This window comes from Tamandua tetradactyla, chromosome 6 (genome assembly GCF_023851605.1).
Source record: "Tamandua tetradactyla isolate mTamTet1 chromosome 6, mTamTet1.pri, whole genome shotgun sequence".
Classification (NCBI taxonomy): Eukaryota; Metazoa; Chordata; class Mammalia; order Pilosa; family Myrmecophagidae; genus Tamandua; species Tamandua tetradactyla.
In genome coordinates, this window is record NC_135332.1 from 37,768,814 (window position 1) to 37,788,428 (window position 19,615).

The 19,615-nt window shown below is 41.2% G+C and overlaps 1 protein-coding gene and 1 pseudogene across 1 annotated transcript in view; one reads left to right on the forward strand and one right to left on the reverse strand.

Annotated features, from left to right (window-relative positions):
- The window catches only part of C6H17orf67 (chromosome 6 C17orf67 homolog), a 51,445-nt gene that overhangs the window by 14,463 nt on the left and 17,367 nt on the right, over positions 1-19,615 (reverse strand).
- LOC143687671 (glyceraldehyde-3-phosphate dehydrogenase pseudogene) lies at positions 6,736-8,031 on the forward strand (annotated as a pseudogene).

A 19,615-nucleotide genomic window follows, 5' to 3' on the forward strand; every position in this document is an offset into this window, starting at 1 on the left:
AATGGACCAGTGTGATGTCTTGTGGGAGGGAGAAACGATCAAGGTCTCTGCGAACAAGATTATGACATAGGGCTGGAGAGTTGATATACCCCTGAGGTAGGACAGTGAAAGTATATTGCTGACCTTGCCAGCTGAAAGCAAACTGTTTCTGGTGGTCCTTACTAATAGCTATTGAGAAAAAAGCATTTGCCAGATCAATAGCTGCATACCAGGTACCAGGGGATGTATTGATTTGCTCAAGCAATGATACTACATCTGGAACAGCAGCTGCAATTGGAGTTACCACCTGGTTGAGTTTACAATAATCCACTGTCATTCTCCAAGACCCATCTGTTTTCTGCACAGGCCAAATAGGAGAGTTGAATGGGGATGTGGTGGGAATCACCACCCCTGCATCTTTCAAGTCCTTAAGAGTGGCAGTAATCTCTGCAATCCCTCCAGGAATACGGTATTGCTTTTGATTTACTATTTTGCTTGGTAGGGGCAGTTCTAGTGGCTTCCACTTGGCCTTTCCCACCATAATAGCCCTGACTGCACGAGTTAGAGAGCCAATGTGGGGATTCTGCCAGTTGCTCAGTATGTCTATGCCAATTATACATTCCGGAACTGGGGAAATAACTACAGGATGGGTCCAGGGGCCCACTGGACCCACTGTGAGACGGACCTGAGCTAAAACTCCATTGATCACCTGGCCTCCATAAGCCCCACTCTGACTGGTGGTCCAGAGTGACGTTTTGGGTCCCCTGGAATTAATGTCACTTCTGAACCAGTGTCTAATAATCCCCGAAATATCTGATCATTTCCTTTTCCCCAATGCACAGTTACCCTGGTAAAAGGCCGTCGGTCTCCTTGGGGAAGACTTAGAGGAAGGTTAACAGTATAAATTTGTGGCAGTGTAACAGGTTTCTTCCCCATAGGGACCTGGCCTCCCCTTCATTCAAGGGGCTCAGGGTCTGTAAACTGTTTCAAGTCTGGAAATTGATTAAGGGGCTGTGACTCTGTGTTTTTGTAATTCAGGTTAGACTTCTGTTCCCTTGACCTAGAACTCTTTTGTTTATACAGCTCCAACAAGAATTTAGTAGGCTGCCCTTCTATTGTATTTCTAGGCACCCCATGATTTACTAGCCAATGCCACAAATCTCTGCGTGTCATATAATTTTGATGCCTCCTTTGAGTTTGTGGTCTATTATAATACCCACGTCTACCCTGTCTTTGGTGATTAAGTGCTGCCACCTGGCTTCTGCCAACTCGGGATCCTATCATCCCCATTGTGTTTAAGGATTCCAGCTCAGTGACAGCAGTTCCTACAGTAATATCTGACCTACAGAGAAGTGCAACCACAGAGCTCTTGAGGGATGATGGTGCTAGTCTCACAAATTTATTTCTCACTGTTCTGGTAAAAGGTGCATCCTCTGGACATTCCTGGGGTGTAGGAGCAGGCTTTGCATGATAAATCCACTCTAACATCCCAATCTCTCTAAGCCTCTGGATCCCCTCATCTACATTATACCAGGGCAGTTCTGGCATTTCAACCTCAGGTAATGTTGGCCACCTTTTGATCCATGTTTCAACCAACCACCCAAACAAGCTGTTAACACCTTTTCTAACTGCTCCAGCTATAACATTGAATGCAGAATCTCTGCTTAGTGGGCCCATATCAATAAATTCAGCCTGATCCAGCCTTATATTCCTCCCACCATTATCCCACACTCTTAAAATCCATTGCCACACATATTCCCCTGATTTCTGTCTATATAAATTGGAAAACTCACACAGTTCTTTTGGAGTATAACATCCTCATGTGTGATACTTTGTACCTCACCTTTAGGGGCCTGTTGGGACTTTAGTCTAGTTATAGGTCTAGAAGAAATGAGGGGTGGTGGGGGTGGGTCATGCAAAAAATTAGAAATATCTTCCAAGCCATTTGCTTCAGGGCTTTCATTTGCAGTTTCATCTGGTGAAACAGGATTAATAACTCTAGGGCTAATCCCTTCAGGAGGAGGTTGGGTGGCCAATTCCTCAAGGCAGGCTGGAGGTGGGGCAGCTATGTCCTCAGGGCAGACTATTACAGGGTTATCTAAAGAAGGCTCAGCATGGTCTAGGGTTTCAACCTCACACCCAACATCATTATCAATCCATATGTCACCATCCCATTTTTCAGGGTCCCACTCCTTTCCAATCAATGCCCTCACTTTAACGGCAGACACCATGCAAGACTGAGATTTCAGTTTACGTTGTAAAGTTGCTACTCTAACAATAAGATTCTGAGTCTGATTTTCAGAGATCTGAAGTCTACGGCTACAGGAAATAAAATTTTCCTTCAGGATACTCATAGAAACGTCTACATCTTTCAGACGGCCCTTAAGCTTCTTGTTTGAAGTCTTAAGCCCATCCCTTTCACCCTTTAATGTAGACAGTGTATCTAACAACAACCAACCAACATCTCTATAACTCTTATTTCTACAAAACTCTGTAAAGGTGTCAAAAACATTATCCCCTAGAGTCTGACTTCATACAAGCGAAGCATTAGGAGAATCGAATGATGATATTTTGACTATCTCCTTTGCCAACTCAGTCCATGGATTGGGAGTGTCATTCTGATTACGGGAATCAGAGTCCTTAGTGTCTCTGAGCCCAGTCAGAGTAGAAAACCATTCATAAAAACCCATTTTTAAGATTCTGTTCCTTAAGAACCCCACTCTCGGTACCAAGATGTATTAGTTAGAGTTCTCTAGAGAAACAGAACCAACAGGGAACACTTGCAAATATAAAATTTATGAAAGTGTCTCACATGACCGTAGGAATGCAGAGTCCAAAATCCACAGGGCAGGCTGCGAAGCCGATGACTCCAATGGATGGCCTGGACGAACTCCACAGGAGAGGCTCACCAGCCAAAGCAGGAATGCAACCTTTCTCCTCTGAGTCCTTAAAAGACTTCCCATGATTGGATTTAGCATCACTAATTGCAGAAGACACTCCCCTTTGGCTGATTACAAATGGAATCAGCTGTGGATGCAGCTGACGTGATCATGACCTAATCCTATGAAATGTCCTCATTGCAACAGACAGGCCAGCGCTTGCCCAAACAGATGAACAGGTACCACAACTTGGCCAAGTTGACACCTGTCCCTAACCATGACATCATCTTTTAAAGAATTTCTATGGTTCACCCCAGGAGTTGGCAACCAATTTCTTCCCTAAAACTTGAGGCGATTAAAAGAAAGTTAATTAATTTAAATGAGGCAATAGAAAATATACCCTCAAAATGACTTTCAGGTTATACAGCAGAGTTATATCCTATAGAATCTCTCCCCTGGAAAGAAGCAAAGAAAAGAATAGAAATAAGTAGGACGAGCATTTTAGGAAATGCCAAAAGCTGTGTTTGGTGTTGAAGACCCAGAAGTGAAACAAATAGTCTATCTTCTCAAGCTGTTTAGAGCAGTCTAGTGGGAGACACAGATAAGAAAGTCAAAAAATAGCACACAACCTGCTTCTCCTCATAGATTTCTAATGCCCCAAAATGGCGCCATGTTGTCTACCCAGAAATCACCAATTTTCGTTGTATTCCCTCTCCTCCCTCACTGCACCTGCTTCTCCCATCCCAGCAATAGCCAATTTGTCTCCAACTGAAGTACCATAATCATGTTCCCATCATGTTTTTACCTTAAAATCCCTACTAGAATATGCTCTGGGAGGACAGGAACTCAAATTGTCAAAAATACTTTTGGTGGCAGGGCAAGATGGCAGCGTAGGGAGGTATAGAGTTTAGTTAGTCCTCTGGAGCAACTAGTAAATAACCAGGTGCTGTCTGGAACATGTTTGCGGGACATTCACGGCCAGACACACCCTGCACCCCCGTCTGGAATGTGTAGAGGGGCCAAGATCACAGTGGGGAACTGTAAGTAAAGCCCCGAAACTGTGGAGACTCGTGCCCCTCCCCCAATGGCACAGTAAGTTGTTGGCTCCCAGTCTGTGCTGGGAGCAAGAGAAGGTAGCTTAACCAAGCTCCAAATGCAGTTTTGTTTTGTTTTGTTTTTTGGGGGGTGCATGGTCCGGGAATTGAGCCTGGGTCTCCTGCATGAAAGGCGAGCATTCTACCACCAAATGCAGTTTTAATGAACAAATATGGACTGCTGAATACAAGCTCTGAGCTCAGATAAACCAAGAGAAAGTGGGAAAGTAACCCTGAAGTCTCTCCTGGCAGAGAGAAATGGGGCTGACAAAGAAAAAGCAACAACAAATAGGGCTCTGCCCCAAGATAAGGAGCACACAGAGCCAGGTACCAAATCTGGCTCTTGGCTGGCAAAAGTTGTAGGCTGAGGACAGCTCTAAAAAGGTATTTTATCCATTTTTTTTCTCTCTCTCTCTTTTTTTTCTCTTTTCATTTTCCCTTTTTTCTTTTTTTCTTCTCTGTTTTAAAAGTATTCTAGGGCAGGCAGTGGTGGCTCAGTGGCCGAGTTCTTCCCTGTGATGCTGGAGACCCGGTTTCAATTCCTGGAGCCTGCCCATGCCAATAAATAAATAAATAAATAAAAATTAAAAAAAAATAAAAGTGTTCTAAGTAGCTAATTAGAGAAAGCCTCAGGCATTTTCACTTGTCAATGCTGACCCAGGCAAGTGCAGAGTTAAGATAGGTCTGGGAGACAAAGCAACAAGTCATGTGAAGAAGATAATTCCCTAAAGGGTGTACCTTCCCCAAGAAAGGGAGGAGGCAGGACCCAGCTCAAGGAGAGGTCTTTCTTCAGAGGATTCAGACCCCATGGGTTGGGAATCAGAAACAGCTTAAGCTCCCTGCCCACCTCTGTCTCTGTCTCAACCATGCCCCTGGCTGGCTGAGAATTAAAGGCTCCACTTTACATCAGTGGAGTTATGAGCTGTCAAGCACCATCTGCTGGGCAGAATAGGAAAAGCACAGAGATTAGAGGCTCCACAGGAAAGTCAAACAAGCTGCTGGCTGTCATCCTCCTGATGGATTACACCCTCCTCCTGAGATCTGACCCTGCAATTGTCTGGGAAAATATTATTGGGGTTGATCATACGTGGGCAGACCCTCCTCAAAAAAAGTTTCCATATAGGCAGGACAAGAACTAGAAAAACAAGAGCTGAAAAATTCTGATCAGGTAAACAAAAGTTATGCTAGATCTCTAGAATAAATTGAACTGAATGCCAAAGAACAGAGAACAAAGCAAACCGACAAGAAAACCCCAGGTAAAAGAGTGAAAATGACCTCCAGAATAAACTAATCAATGAAATCAGATGCCTAGACACCAACAAAAAATTATGAATCATACTAGGAAAAATGAAGATATGGCCAAAAGAACAAACTAACCCTTTAAACAAGATACATGAGTTGAAACAACTTCAAACAAGCATACTAAATCAATTCAAAAATAATATTGAGTCGAGGGAAGATATGACAAAAGAGATGAAGGAGATAAAGACAATGTTGGGTGACCATAAAGAAGAACTCAAAAGGTTGAAAAAACAAATGGCAGAACTTATGGGAATGAAAGGCACAATAGAAGAGATGAAAAACACAATGGAGTCTTCCAACAATAGATTTGAAGAGGCAGAAGAAAGGATTAGTGAATTAGAGGACAGAACAGCTGAACTCCTACGCACAAAAGAACAGATAGGGAAAAGAATGGAAAAATATGAGCAGGATCTCAGAGAACTGAGTGATGACATGAGGTATACAAATGTATGTGTTATGGATGTCCCAGAAGGAAGAAAGGAGGGAAAAGGGGCAAAAAGAATAATGGAGGAAATAATCACTGAAAATTTCCCATTTCTTATGAAAGATATAAAATTACAGATCCAAGAAGCACAGCATACTCCAAACAGAATAGATATGAATAGACCCACTCCAAGACACTTATTAATCAGATTGTTAAATGTCAAAGTCAAAGAGCAAATTCTGAAAGCAGCAAGAGAAAAGCAATCCTTCTCATACAAGGGAACCTCGATACGACTGTTTAGGTTTCTCAGCAGAAACCATGAAGGCTCAAAGGTAGCGGCATGATGTTTTCAAGAGACTGAAAGAGAAAAACAGCAACCAAGAATTCTGTGTCCGGCAAAACTGTCCTTCAAAAATGAAGAACAGTTTAAAATACTCTCAAACAGACACTGAGAGACTTTTTGAACAAAAGACCTGTTCTACAAGAAATACTAAAGGTAGCATTAGTATTACAGCAGATAAGAAAAGGCAGGAGAGAGAGAGATCTGGAGAAGAGTGTAAAAATGAAAATTATCAGTAAGGGTAAAAAGAGAGAAGAAAATAAGATATGATGTATCAAAATAGAGTCAATGATGCAATCAACAATGTGGTTGAACCTTAAGGACATTGTGTTGAGTGAAATGATCCAGAAACAAAAGTACAAATACTGTATGGTCTCACTAATATGAACTAATATTAATGAGAGAACTGAGTTAAAATTGAGAACACAGGTTATCAGGAGATACAAAGAGGGTAGAAATTGGGCATTGAATGGTGAAGGAGTACAGAATGTTCAACAGGATGGATTGTAAAGTTCCAGAAATGGATACATAATACTATCTGATGGGAGCACAAAATTGTAAATACACTGAACAAAGCTGAGTGTGAGTGTGGTGAAAGAGGAAGGCTAGGGGCATGTATGACACCAGAAGGAAAGATAGAAAATAAAGACTGGGACTGTATAACTTAGCAAAACCTAGAGCAGACAATGTTGGTTATAAGAACACTTTTACACAGCGGATAAGAAAGGAATGTCCAGCTCTCTGCTCCTACCCGCTAGACAGATAGCCGCATCTTTCCGTGCAGTGCCAGCCACATCTCTGAGGCACGATGGTGAAGGTCGGAATAAACGGATTTGGCCGTATTGGACGCCTGGTCACCAGGGCTGCTATACTCTCTGGCAAAGTGCAGGTTGTTGCCATCAATGACCCCTTCATTGACCTTAACTACATGGTCTACATGTTCCAGTATGATTCCACCCATGGCAAGTTCAAAGGCACTGTCAAGGTTGAGAATGGGAAGCTTGTCATCAATGGGAGTCCCATTACTGTCTTCCAGGAGCGAGATCAAATGGGGTGATGCTGGTGCTGAATATGTTGTGGAGTCCACTGGTGTCTTCACAACCATGGAGAAGGCTGGGGCTCACTTGAAGGGTGGCGCCAAAAGAGTCATTATCTCTGCACCTTCGGCTGATGCCCCCATGTTTGTGATGGGCGTGAACCATGAGAAGTATGACAACTCCCTCAAGATTGTCAGCAATGCTTCCTGCACCACCAACTGCCTGGCCCCCTTGGCCAAGGTCATCCATGACAACTTCGGCATTGTGGAGGGACTCATGACCACCGTCCACGCCGTCACTGCCACCCAGAAGACTGTGGATGGCCCCTCAGGGAAAATGTGGCGTGATGGCCGTGGCGCTGCCCAGAATATCATCCCTGCATCTACTGGCGCTGCCAAGGCGGTGGGCAAGGTCATCCCAGAGCTGAATGGGAAGCTCACTGGCATGGCCTTCCGCGTCCCCACCCCCAACGTGTCCGTCGTGGATCTGACCTGCCGGCTGGAGAAAGCGACCAAGTACGATGACATCAAGAAGGTGGTAAAGCAGGCTTCAGAGGGCCCCCTGAAGGGCATCCTGGGCTATACTGAGGACCAGGTTGTCTCGAGCGACTTCAATAGTGACACCCACTCTTCCACTTTTGATGCTGGGGCTGGCATTGCCCTCAACGACCACTTCGTTAAGCTCATTTCCTGGTATGACAATGAATTTGGCTACAGCAACAGGGTGGTAGACCTTATGGTCTACATGGCATCCAAAGAGTAAGAGCCCCTGGACAACCAGCCCCAGCGACAGCATGGAGAGGAAGAGAGTCTGTCAGCTGCTGGGGAGTCCTGGCCCCACTCGATCCCCCAGTACTGAGAATCGCCCATCCTCTAGTTTGCATCCCAGACCCCCTGAAGAAGGGGGGGCTGAGAGCCCTACCTTGTCATGTACCATCAATAAAGTTTACCCAGCCAAAAAAAAAAAAAAAAAGAAAGGAATGTCCAAAGTGCAGGTGTTGAAAATGGGAAGGATATGGAAAAATATATAATCAATGCAAACTAGGATCTAAAGTTAACAGTTGCAGTGTAATATGCTTCCATATAAATGTGAGACGGCAATATCCCAAAGCTAGATGTCAATAAGAAGGGGATATAGGGGAGGAATATGGGATTCTTGGTGGCAGGTTATTTCTCTTTTTCATTTTATTTATTTTATTTTTTACTCTTTTTTGTTTTTCTTCTTTTTTCTTTGCAGAAGAAACAGAAATGTCCCCATATAGTTTGTGATAGTAATGCATATCATACTGGGAACCACTGAGTGTTTACTTAAGATGGATTGTACAGTGTATAAATAAAACTGTTTAAAAATAAACAGAGGAGCATGTGCGCGCTGCTTGCGGAGCCCGGGGCTGGGGCCGGGGCAGAGGTCGTGCGGGCCTGCGGACTAGCCTCAGCCCACGCAGGCCCGGGGGCTCAAGGGTCCCGAGCCGGGGACGCCGTCTGTCCCCAAGGCGCGGGAGCTTCGAAGAAAAAACCCAAACACATCTTTGCATATTTTCATTCAAGTAGCCAGCCATTCCGCCTGCTCTCCGCCGAGTTTCTTCCAAAGATCTGTTACTCTTTCCCCTAGGACCGTGTTCAGCTTTTTTCAGGCACTTCCGGAGAAGATGGCGGCTTAGTAAGACGCGCGGGTCTAAGTTCCTCCTCCAGAACAGCTACTAGGGAAGTAGAAACGATACAGAACAGCTCCCGGAGCCACGACAGAGACCAAGAAGACAGCGTACCCCATTCTGGAACGGCTGACTGGCTGGGAGAACCCGCTCCGGTGAGATCGCCAAGGGGCGTGGGCTTCTCCAGGCCGGGGCGGCAGGCGGCCGGAGTCCCTCCCTCCCGCCTTCCTGGGCCGGCTGGGAGAATTGGACAGGAGATCCCCTCAAGCCGCGGCGGCTGGCGCCCCCCGCCCCACGCGCGGCCCCCTGGACCAGCTGGGAGAATTGGATCGGAGATCCCCAAGCTGCGGAGAATGGCAACCGGGGTCCCTTCCAAACACGTGGCTTCCCGGTCTGGCTGGGAACGGTGCACTCCCCCAAGCCGCGGAGGCCAGCGACCCTCCCCACGTGCGGATCCCCGGGACAGCTGAGAGATTCGGATTGGCACTCCCCAAAGCCGCTTCGGCAGGCAACCTGCCCCCACAGTGAGAGTTTTCCAAAGTTAAAGGGCCCACAGCACCTTTTACTGGTGGGACCTGCAGACAGATGTGTGCCACGAGCGCCACCTACTGGGCAGGATAAGAAAAACAGAGCCCAGAGATTTCACAGAAAAATCTTTCAACCAGTTGGATCCAAGACCCAGGGAAATCTGATTAAATGCCCAGACGCCAGCAGAAGATAACGGATCACACTCAGAAAATTGAAAATATGGCCCAGTCAAAGGAACAAACCAATAGTTCAAAAGAGATACAGGAGCTGAGACAACTAATGCTGAATATACGAACAGAAATGGAAAACCTCTTCAAACACCAAATCGATAAATTGAGGGAGGACATGAAGAAGACATGGGCTGAACAAAAAGAAGAAATAGAAAAACTGAAAAAACAAATCACAGAACTTATGGGAGTGAAGGATAAAGTAGAAAAGATAGAAAAAACAATGGATACTGACAATGATAGATTTCAAGAGACAGAAGCTAGAATTAGTGAATTGGAGGATGGAACATCTGAATTCCAAAAAGAAAGAGAAACTATAGGGAAAAGAATGGAAAAATTTGAACAGGGGATCAGGGAACTGAAGGACAATATGAAACGCACAAATATACATGTTGTGGGTGTCCCAGAAGGAGAAGAGAAGGGAAAAGGAGGAGAAAAACTAATGGAAGAAATTATCACTGAAAATTTCCCAACTCTTATGAAAGACCTAAAATTACAGATCCAAGAAGTGCAGCGCACCCTAAAGAGAATAGACCCAAATAGGCGTTCCCCAAGACACTTACTAGTTAGAATGTCAGAGGTCAAAGAGAAAGAGAGGATCTTGAAAGCAGCAAGAGAAAAACAATCCATCACATACAAGGGAAACCCAATAAGACTATGTGTAGATTTCTCAGCAGAAACCATGGAAGCTAGAAGACAGTGGGATGATATATTTAAATTACTAAAAGAGAAAAACTGCCAACCAAGACTGCTATATCCAGCAAAATTGTCCTTCAAAAATGAGGGAGAAATTAAAACATTCTCAGACAAAAAGTCACTGAGAGAATTTGTGACCAAGAGACCAGCTCTGCAAGAAATACTAAAGGGAGGACTAGAGTCAGATACGAAAAGACAGAAGAGAGAGGTATGGAGAAGAGTGTAGAAAGAAGGAAAATCAGATATGATATATATAATACAAAAGGCAAAATGGTAGAGGAAAATATTATCCAAACAGTAATAACACTAAATGTCAATGGACTGAATTCCCCAATCAAAAGACATAGATTGGCAGAATGGATTAAAAAACAGGATCCTTCTATATGCTGTCTACAGGAAACACATCTTAGACCCAAAGATAAACATAGATTGAAAGTGAAAGGTTGGGAAAAGATATTTCATGCAAATAACAACCAGAAAAGAGCAGGAGTAGCTATACTAATATCCAACAAATTAGACTTCAAATGTAAAACAGTTAAAAGACACAAAGAAGGACACTATCTACTAATAAAAGGAACAATTAAACAAGAAGACATAACAATCATAAATATTTATGCACCGAACGAGAATGCCCCTAAATACGTGAGGAATACATTACAAACACTGAAAAGGGAAACAGACTCATATACCATAATAGTTGGAGACTTCAATTCACCACTCTCATCAATGGACAGAACATCTAGACAGAGGATCAATAAAGAAATAGAGAATCTGAATATACTATAAATGAGCTAGACTTAACAGACATTTTTAGGACATTACATCCCACAACAGCAGGATGCACCTTTTTCTCAAGTGCTCATGGATCATTCTCAAAGATAGACCATATGCTGGGTCACAAAGCAAGTCTTAACAAATTTAAAAAGATTGAAATCATACACAACACTTTCTCGTATCATAAAGGAATGAAGTTGGAAATCAATAATAGGCGAAGTGCCAGAAAATTCACAAATACATGGAGGCTCAACAACACACTCTTTTTTTTTTTTTATTAATTAAAAAAAATTAACTAACACAACATTTAGAAATCATTCCATTCTACATATGCAATCAGTAATTCTTAATATCATCACATAGATGTATGATCATCATTTCTTAATACATATGCATTGATTTAGAAAAAGAAATAGAAAGACAACAGAAAAAGAAATAAAATGATAATATAGGGAAAAAATAAAAATAAAAATAAAAAATACAAAAATATATAAGAAAAAAAACAACTATAGCTCAGATGCAGCTTCATTCAGTGTTTTAACATAATTACATTACAATTAGGTAGTATTGTGCTGTCCATTTTTTTTTTTTTAGAAATCATACCATTCTACATATGCAATCAGTAATTCTTAACATCATCACATAGATGCATGATCATCATTTCTTAGTATATTTGCATCGGTTTAGAAGAACTAGCAATATAACCGAAAAAGATACAGAATGTTAATATAGAGAAAAAAAATAAAAGTAATAATAGTAAGAACAAAACAAAACAAAACAAAAACCTATAGCTCGGATGCAGCTTCATTCAGTGTTTTAACATGATTTCTTTACAATTAGGTATTATTGTGCTGTCCATTTTTGAGTTTTTGTATCTAGTCCTATTGCACAGTCTGTATCCCATCAGCTCCAATTACCCATTATCTTACCCTGTTTCTAACTCCTGCTGAACTCTGTTACCAATGACATATTCCAGTTTATTCTCGAGTGTCGATTCACATCATTGGGACCATACAGTATTTGTCTTTTAGTTTTTGGCTAGACTCACTCAGCATAATGATCTCTAGGTCCATCCATGTTATTACATGCTTCATAAGTTTATCCTGTCTTAAAGCTGCATAATATTCCATCGTATGTATATACCACAGTTTGTTTAGCCACTCATCAGTTGATGGACATTTTGGCTGTTTCCATCTCTTTGCAATTGTAAATAACGCTGCTATAAACATTGGTGTGCAAATGTCCGTTTGAGTTTTTGCCCTTAATTCATTTGAGTAGATTGCCAGCAATGGTATTGCTGGGTCATATGGCAATTCTATATTCAGCTTTTTGAGGAACCGCCAAACTGCCTTCCACAGTGGTTGCACCATTTGACATTCCCACCAACAGTGGATAAGTGTGCCTCTTTCACCGCATCCTCTCCAGCACTTGTCATTTTCTGTTTTGTTGATAATGGCCATTCTGGTGGTTGTGAGATGATATCTCATTGTGGTTTTGATTTGCATTTCTCTAATGGCCAGGGACATCGAGCATCTCTTCATGTGCCTTTTGGCCATTTGTATTTCCTCCTCTGAGAGGTGTCTATTCAAGTCTTTTTCCCATTTTGTAATTGGGTTGGCTGTCTTTTTGTTGTTGAGTTGAACAATCTCATTATAAATTCTGGATACTAGACCTTTATCTGATATGTTGTTTCCAAATATTGATTCCCATTGTGTAGGCTGTCTTTCTACTTTCTTGATGAAGTTCTTTGATGCACAAAAGTGTTTAATTTTGAGGAGCTCCCATTTATTTATTTCCTTCTTCAGTGCTCTTGCTTTAGGTTTAAGGTCCATAAAACTGCCTCCAATTGGAAGATTCATAAGATATCTCCCTACATTTTCCTCTAACTGTTTTATGGTCTTGGACCTAATGTTTAGATCTTTGATCCATTTTGAGTTAACTTTTGTGTAGGGTGTGAGATATGGGTCTTCTTTCATTCTTTTGCATATGGATATCCAGTTCTCTAGGCACCATTTGTTGAAGAGACAGTTCTGTCCCAGGTGAGTTGGCTTGACTGCCTTATCAAAGATCAAATGTCCATAGATGAGAGGGTCTATATCTGAGCACTCTATTCGATTCCATTGGTCGATATATCTATCTTTATGCCAATACCATGCTGTTTTGACCACTGTGGCTTCATAATATGCCTTAAAGTCAGGCAGTGCAAGACCTCCAGCTTCGTTTTTTTTCCTCAAGATGTTTTTAACAATTCGGGGCACCCTGCCCTTCCAGATAAATTTGCTTATTGGTTTTTCTATTTCTGAAAAATAAGTTGTTGGGATTTTGATTGGTATTGCATTGAATCTGTAAATCAATTTAGGTAGGATTGACATCTTAACTATATTTAGTCTTCCAATCCATGAACACAGTATGCCCTTCCATCTATTTAGGTCTTCTGTGATTTCTTTTAGCAGTTTTTTGTAGTTTTCCTTATATAGGTTTTTTGTCTCTTTAGTTAAATTTATTCCTAGGTATTTTATTCTTTTAGTTGCAATTGTAAATGGGATTCGTTTCTTGATTTCCCCCTCCGCTTGTTCATTGCTAGTGTATAGAAATGCTACAGATTTTTGAATGTTGATCTTGTAACCTGCTACTTTGCTGTACTCATTTATTAGCTCTAGTAGGTTTGTTGTGGATTTTTCTGGGTTTTCGACGTATAGTATCATATCGTCTGCAAACAGTGATAGTTTTACTTCTTCCTTTCCTATTTTGATGCCTTGTATTTCTTTTTCTTGTCTAATTGCTCTGGCTAAAACATCCAACACAATGTTGAATAATAGTGGTGATAATGGACATCCTTGTCTTGTTCCTGATCTTAGGGGGAAAGTTTTCAATTTTTCCCCATTGAGGATGATATTAGCTGTGGGTTTTTCATATATTCCCTCTATCATTTTAAGGAAGTTCCCTTGTATTCCTATCTTTTGAAGTGTTTTCAACAGGAAAGGATGTTGAATCTTGTCAAATGCCTTCTCTGCATCAATTGAGATGATTATGTGATTTTTCTGCTTTGATTTGTTGATATGGTGTATTACATTAATTGATTTTCTTATGTTGAACCATCCTTGCATACCTGGGATGAATCTTACTTGGTCATGATGTATAATTCTTTTAATCTGTTGTTGGATTCGATTTGCTAGAATTTTATTGAGGATTTTTGCATCTATATTCATTAGAGATATTGGTCTGTAGTTTTCTTTTTTTGTAATATCTTTGCCTGGTTTTGGTATGAGGGTGATGTTGGCTTCATACAATGAATTAGGTAGTTTTCCCTCCGCTTCGATTTTTTTTGAAGAGTTTGAGGAGAGTTGGTATTAATTCTTTCTGGAATGTTTGATAGAATTCAGATGTGAAGCCGTCTGGTCCTGGACTTTTCTTTTTAGGAAGCTTTTGAATGACTGATTCAATTTCTTTACCTGTGATTGGTTTGTTGAGGTCATCTATGTCTTCTTGAGTCAAAGTTGGTTGTTGATGTCTTCCAGGAACCCGCCCATTTCCTCTAAATTGTTGTATTTATTAGCGTAAAGTTGTACATAGTATCCTGTTATTACCTCCTTTATTTCTGTGAGGTCAGCAGTTATGTCTCCTCTTCCATTTCTGATCTTATTTATTTGCATCCTCTCTCTTCTTCTTTTTGTCAGTCTTGCTAAGGGCCCATCAATCTTATTGATTTTCTCATAGAACCAACTTCTGGCCTTTTTGATTTTCTCTATTGTTTTCATGTTTTCAATTTCATTTATTTCTGCTCTAATCTTTGTTATTTCTTTCCTTTTGCTTGCTTTGGGATTAGTTTGCTGTTCTTTCTCCAGTTCTTCCAAATGGATAGTTAATTCCTGAATTTTTGCCTTTTCTTCTTTTCTGATATAGGCATTTAGGGCAATAAATTTCCCTCTTAGCACTGCCTTTACTGCGTCCCATAAGTTTTGATATGTTGTGTTTTCATTTTCATTCGCCTCGAGGTATTTGCTAATTTCTCTAGCAATTTCTTCTTTGACCCAGTCGTTGTTTAGGAGTGTGTTGTTGAGCCTCCACGTATTTGTGAATTTTCAGGCACTCCGCCTATTATTGATTTCCAACTTCATTCCTTTATGATACGAGAAAGTGTTGTGTATGATTTCAATCTTTTTAAATTTGTTAAGACTTGCTTTGTGACCCAGCATATGGTCTATCTTTGAGAATGATCCATGAGCACTTGAGAAAAAGGTGCATCCTGCTGTTGTGGGATGTAATGTCCTAAAAATGTCTGTTAAGTCTAGCTCATTTATAGTAATATTCAGATTCTCTATTTCTTTATTGATCCTCTGTCTAGATGTTCTGTCCATTGATGAGAGTGGTGAATTGAAGTCTCCAACTATTATGGTATATGAGTCTGTTTCCCTTTTCAGTGTTTGCAGTGTATTCCTCACGTATTTTGGGGCATTCTGGTTCGGTGCGTAAATATTTATGATTGTTATGTCTTCTTGTTTAATTGTTCCTTTTATTAGTATATAGTGTCCTTCTTTGTCTCTTTTAACTGCTTTACATTTGAAGTCTAATTTGTTGGATATTAGTGTAGCCACTCCTGCTCTTTTCTGGTTGTTATTTGCATGAAATATCTTTTCCCAACCTTTCACTTTCAATCTATGTTTATCTTTGGGTCTAAGATGTGTTTCCTGTAGACAGCATATAGAAGGATCCTGTTTTTTAATCCATTCTGCCAATCTATGTCTTTTGATTGGGGAATTCAGTCCATTGACATTTAGTGTTATTACTGTTTGGATAATATTTTCCTCTACCATTTTGCCTTTTGTATTATATATATCATATCTGATTTTCCTTCTTTCTACACTCTTCTCCATACCTCTCTCTTCTGTCTTTTCGTATCTGACTCTAGTGCTCCCTTTAGTATTTCTTGCAGAGCTGGTCTCTTGGTCACAAATTCTCTCAGTGACGTTTTGTCTGAGAATGTTTTAATTTCTCCCTCATTTTTGAAGGATAATTTTGCTGGATATAGGAGTCTTGGTTGGCAGTTTTTCTCTTTTAGTAATTTAAATATATCATCCCACTGTCTTCTAGCCTCCATGGTTTCTGCTGTGAAATCTACACATAGTCTTATTGGGTTTCCCTTGTATGTGATGGATTGTTTTTCTCTTGCTGCTTTCAAGATCCTCTCTTTCTCTTTGACCTCTGACATTCTAGCTAGTAAGTGTCTTGGGGAACGCCTATTTGGGTCTAATCTCTTTGGGGTGCACTGCACCTCTTGAGTCTGTAATTTTAGGTCTTTCATAAGAGTTGGGAAATTTTCAGTGATAATTTCTTCCATTAGTTTTTCTCCTCCTTTTCCCTTCTCTTCTCTTTCTGGGTCACCCACAACACGTATAGTTGTGCGGTTCATATTGTCCTTGAGTTCCCTGATACCCTGTTCAAATTTTTCCATTCTTTTCCCGATATTTTCTGTTTCTTTTTGGAATTCAGATGTTCCATCCTCCAAATCACTAATTCTATCTTCTGTCTCTTTAAATCTATCATTGTAGGTATCCATTGATTTTTCCATCTTTTCTACTTTATCCTTCTCTTCCATAAGTTCTGTGATTTGTTTTTTTAGTTTTTCTATTTTTTCTTTATGTTCAGCCCATGTCCTCTTCATGTCCTCCCTCAATTTATCGATTTCTTTTTTGAAGAGGTTTTCCATTTCTGTTCGTATATTCAGCATTAGTTGTCTCAGCTCTTGTATCTCATTTGAACTATTGGTTTGTTCCTTTGACTGGGCCATATTCTCAATCTTCTGAGCGTGGACAGTTATCTTCTGCTGCTGGCGTCTGGGCATTTAGTCAGATTTCCCTGGGTGTCGGACCCAACAATGTTGTAAGATTTTTCTGTGAAATCTCTGGGTTCTGTTTTTCTTATCCTGCCTTGTAGGTGGCGCTCGTGGCACACGTTTGTCTGCGGGTCCCACCAGTAAAAGGTGCTGTGGGTCCTTTAACTTTGGAAAACTCTCGCCGTCCAGGAGGTTCGCTAGCCGAAGCAGCTTGGAAGAGTGCCAGCCGGCCCTGGGTCCGAATGCGGGGAGGGTCGCTGGCCGCTGCAGCCCGGGAAAGCGCCCATCCGAATTTCCTAGTCGGCCCGGGGCACCAAGCTTGGCGGGAGGGCGCCAGCCGCAGCGGCCCGCCGGGAGAGTGCACATTCCTGGGGAGTCAAGGGTTTGGAAGGGGCCCCCCCGTCGCCGTTCTCCGCGGCCTGGGGATTTCCGATCCAATTCTCTCAGTTGGTCCGGGGGGCTGCGCGTGGTGTGGGCGCCAGCCGCCGTGGTTTGAGCGGACCGCCTGTCCAATTCTCTCAGCCGGCCCGGGGAGGGGGAAGGAAGTGACTCCAGCCGCTTGCCGCCTCGCCTGGTGAAGCCCGCACCCCTCGGCAATCTCACCAGAGCAGGTTCTCTCAGCCAGCCAGCCGTTCCAGGATGGGGTACGCTGTCTTTTTTATCTCTGTCGTGGCTTTGGGAGCTGTTCTGTATCGTTTCTACTCCCCTAGTAGCTGTCCTGGAGGAGAAACTAAGATACGCGCGTCTTACTAAGCCGCCATCTTCTCCGGAAACCTCAACAACACACTCTTAAACAACGGTGGGTCAAAGAAGAAATTGCAAGAGAAATTAGTAAATACCTCGAGGCGAATGAAAATGAAAACACAACATACCAAAACCTATGGGACGCAGCAAAGGCAGTGCTAAGAGGGAAATTTATTGCCCTAAATGCCTATATCAGAAAAGAAGAAAAGGCAAAAATTCAGGAATTAACTGTCCACTTGGAAGAACTGGAGAAAGAACAGCAAACTAATCCCAAAGCAAGCAAAAGGAAAGAAATAACGAAGATTAGAGCAGAAATAAATGAAATTGAAAACATGAAAACAATAGAGAAAATCAATAAGGCCAGAAGTTGGTTCTATGAGAAAATCAATATGATTGATGGGCCCTTAGCAAGATTGACAAAAAGAAGAAGAGAGAGGATGCAAATAAATAAGATCAGAAATGGAAGAGGAGACATAACTACTGACCCCACAGAAATAAAGGAGGTAATAACAGGATACTATGAACAACTTTACGCTAATAAATACAACAATTTAGATGAAATGGATGGGTTCCTGGAAAGACATGAACAACCAACTTTGACTCAAGAAGAAATAAATGACCTTAACAAACCAATCACAAGTAAAGAAATTGAATCAGTCATTCAAAAGCTTCCTAAAAAGAAAAGTCCAAGATCAGACGGCTTCACATGTGAATTCTATCAAACATTCCAGAAAGAATTAGTACCAACTCTCCTCAAACTCTTCAAAAAAATCGAAGCGGAGGGAAAGCTACCTAATTCATTGTATGAAGCCAACATCACCCTCATACCAAAACCAGGCAAAGATATTACAAAAAAAGAAAACTACAGACCAATATCTCTAATGAATATAGATGCAAAAATCCTCAATAAAATTCTAGCAAATCGAATCCAACAACAGATTAAAAGAATTATACATCATGACCAAGTAAGATTCATCCCAGGTATGCAAGGATGGTTCAACATAAGAAAATCAATTAATGTAATACACCATATCAACAAATCAAAGCAGAAAAATCACATAATCATCTCAATTGATGCAGAGAAGGCATTTGACAAGATTCAACATCCTTTCCTGTTGAAAACACTTCAAAAGATAGGAATACAAGGGAACTTCCTTAAAATGATAGAGGGAATATATGAAAAACCCACAGCTAATATCATCCTCAATGGGGAAAAATTGAAAACTTTCCCCCTAAGATCAGGAACAAGACAAGGATGTCCATTATCACCACTATTATTCAACATTGTGTTGGATGTTTTAGCCAGAGCAATTAGACAAGAAAAAGAAATACAAGGCATCAAAATAGGAAAGGAAGAAGTAAAACTATCACTGTTTGCAGACGATATGATACTATACGTCGAAAACCCAGAAAAATCCACAACAAACCTACTAGAGCTAATAAATGAGTACAGCAAAGTAGCAGGTTACAAGATCAACATTCAAAAATCTGTAGCATTTCTATACACTAGCAATGAACAAGCGGAGGGGGAAATCAAGAAACGAATCCCATTTACAATTGCAACTAAAAGAATAAAATACCTAGGAATAAATTTAACTAAAGAGACAAAAAACCTATATAAGGAAAACTACAAAAAACTGCTAAAAGAAATCACAGAAGACCTAAATAGATGGAAGGGCATACTGTGTTCATGGATTGGAAGACTAAATATAGTTAAGATGTCAATCCTACCTAAATTGATTTACAGATTCAATGCAATACCAATCAAAATCCCAACAACTTATTTTTCAGAAATAGAAAAACCAATAAGCAAATTTATCTGGAAGGGCAGGGTGCCCCGAATTGTTAAAAACATCTTGAGGAAAAAAAACGAAGCTGGAGGTCTTGCACTGCCTGACTTTAAGGCATATTATGAAGCCACAGTGGTCAAAACAGCATGGTATTGGCATAAAGATAGATATATCGACCAATGGAATCGAATAGAGTGCTCAGATATAGACCCTCTCATCTATGGACATTTGATCTTTGATAAGGCAGTCAAGCCAACTCACCTGGGACAGAACAGTCTCTTCAATAAATGGTGCCTAGAGAACTGGATATCCATATG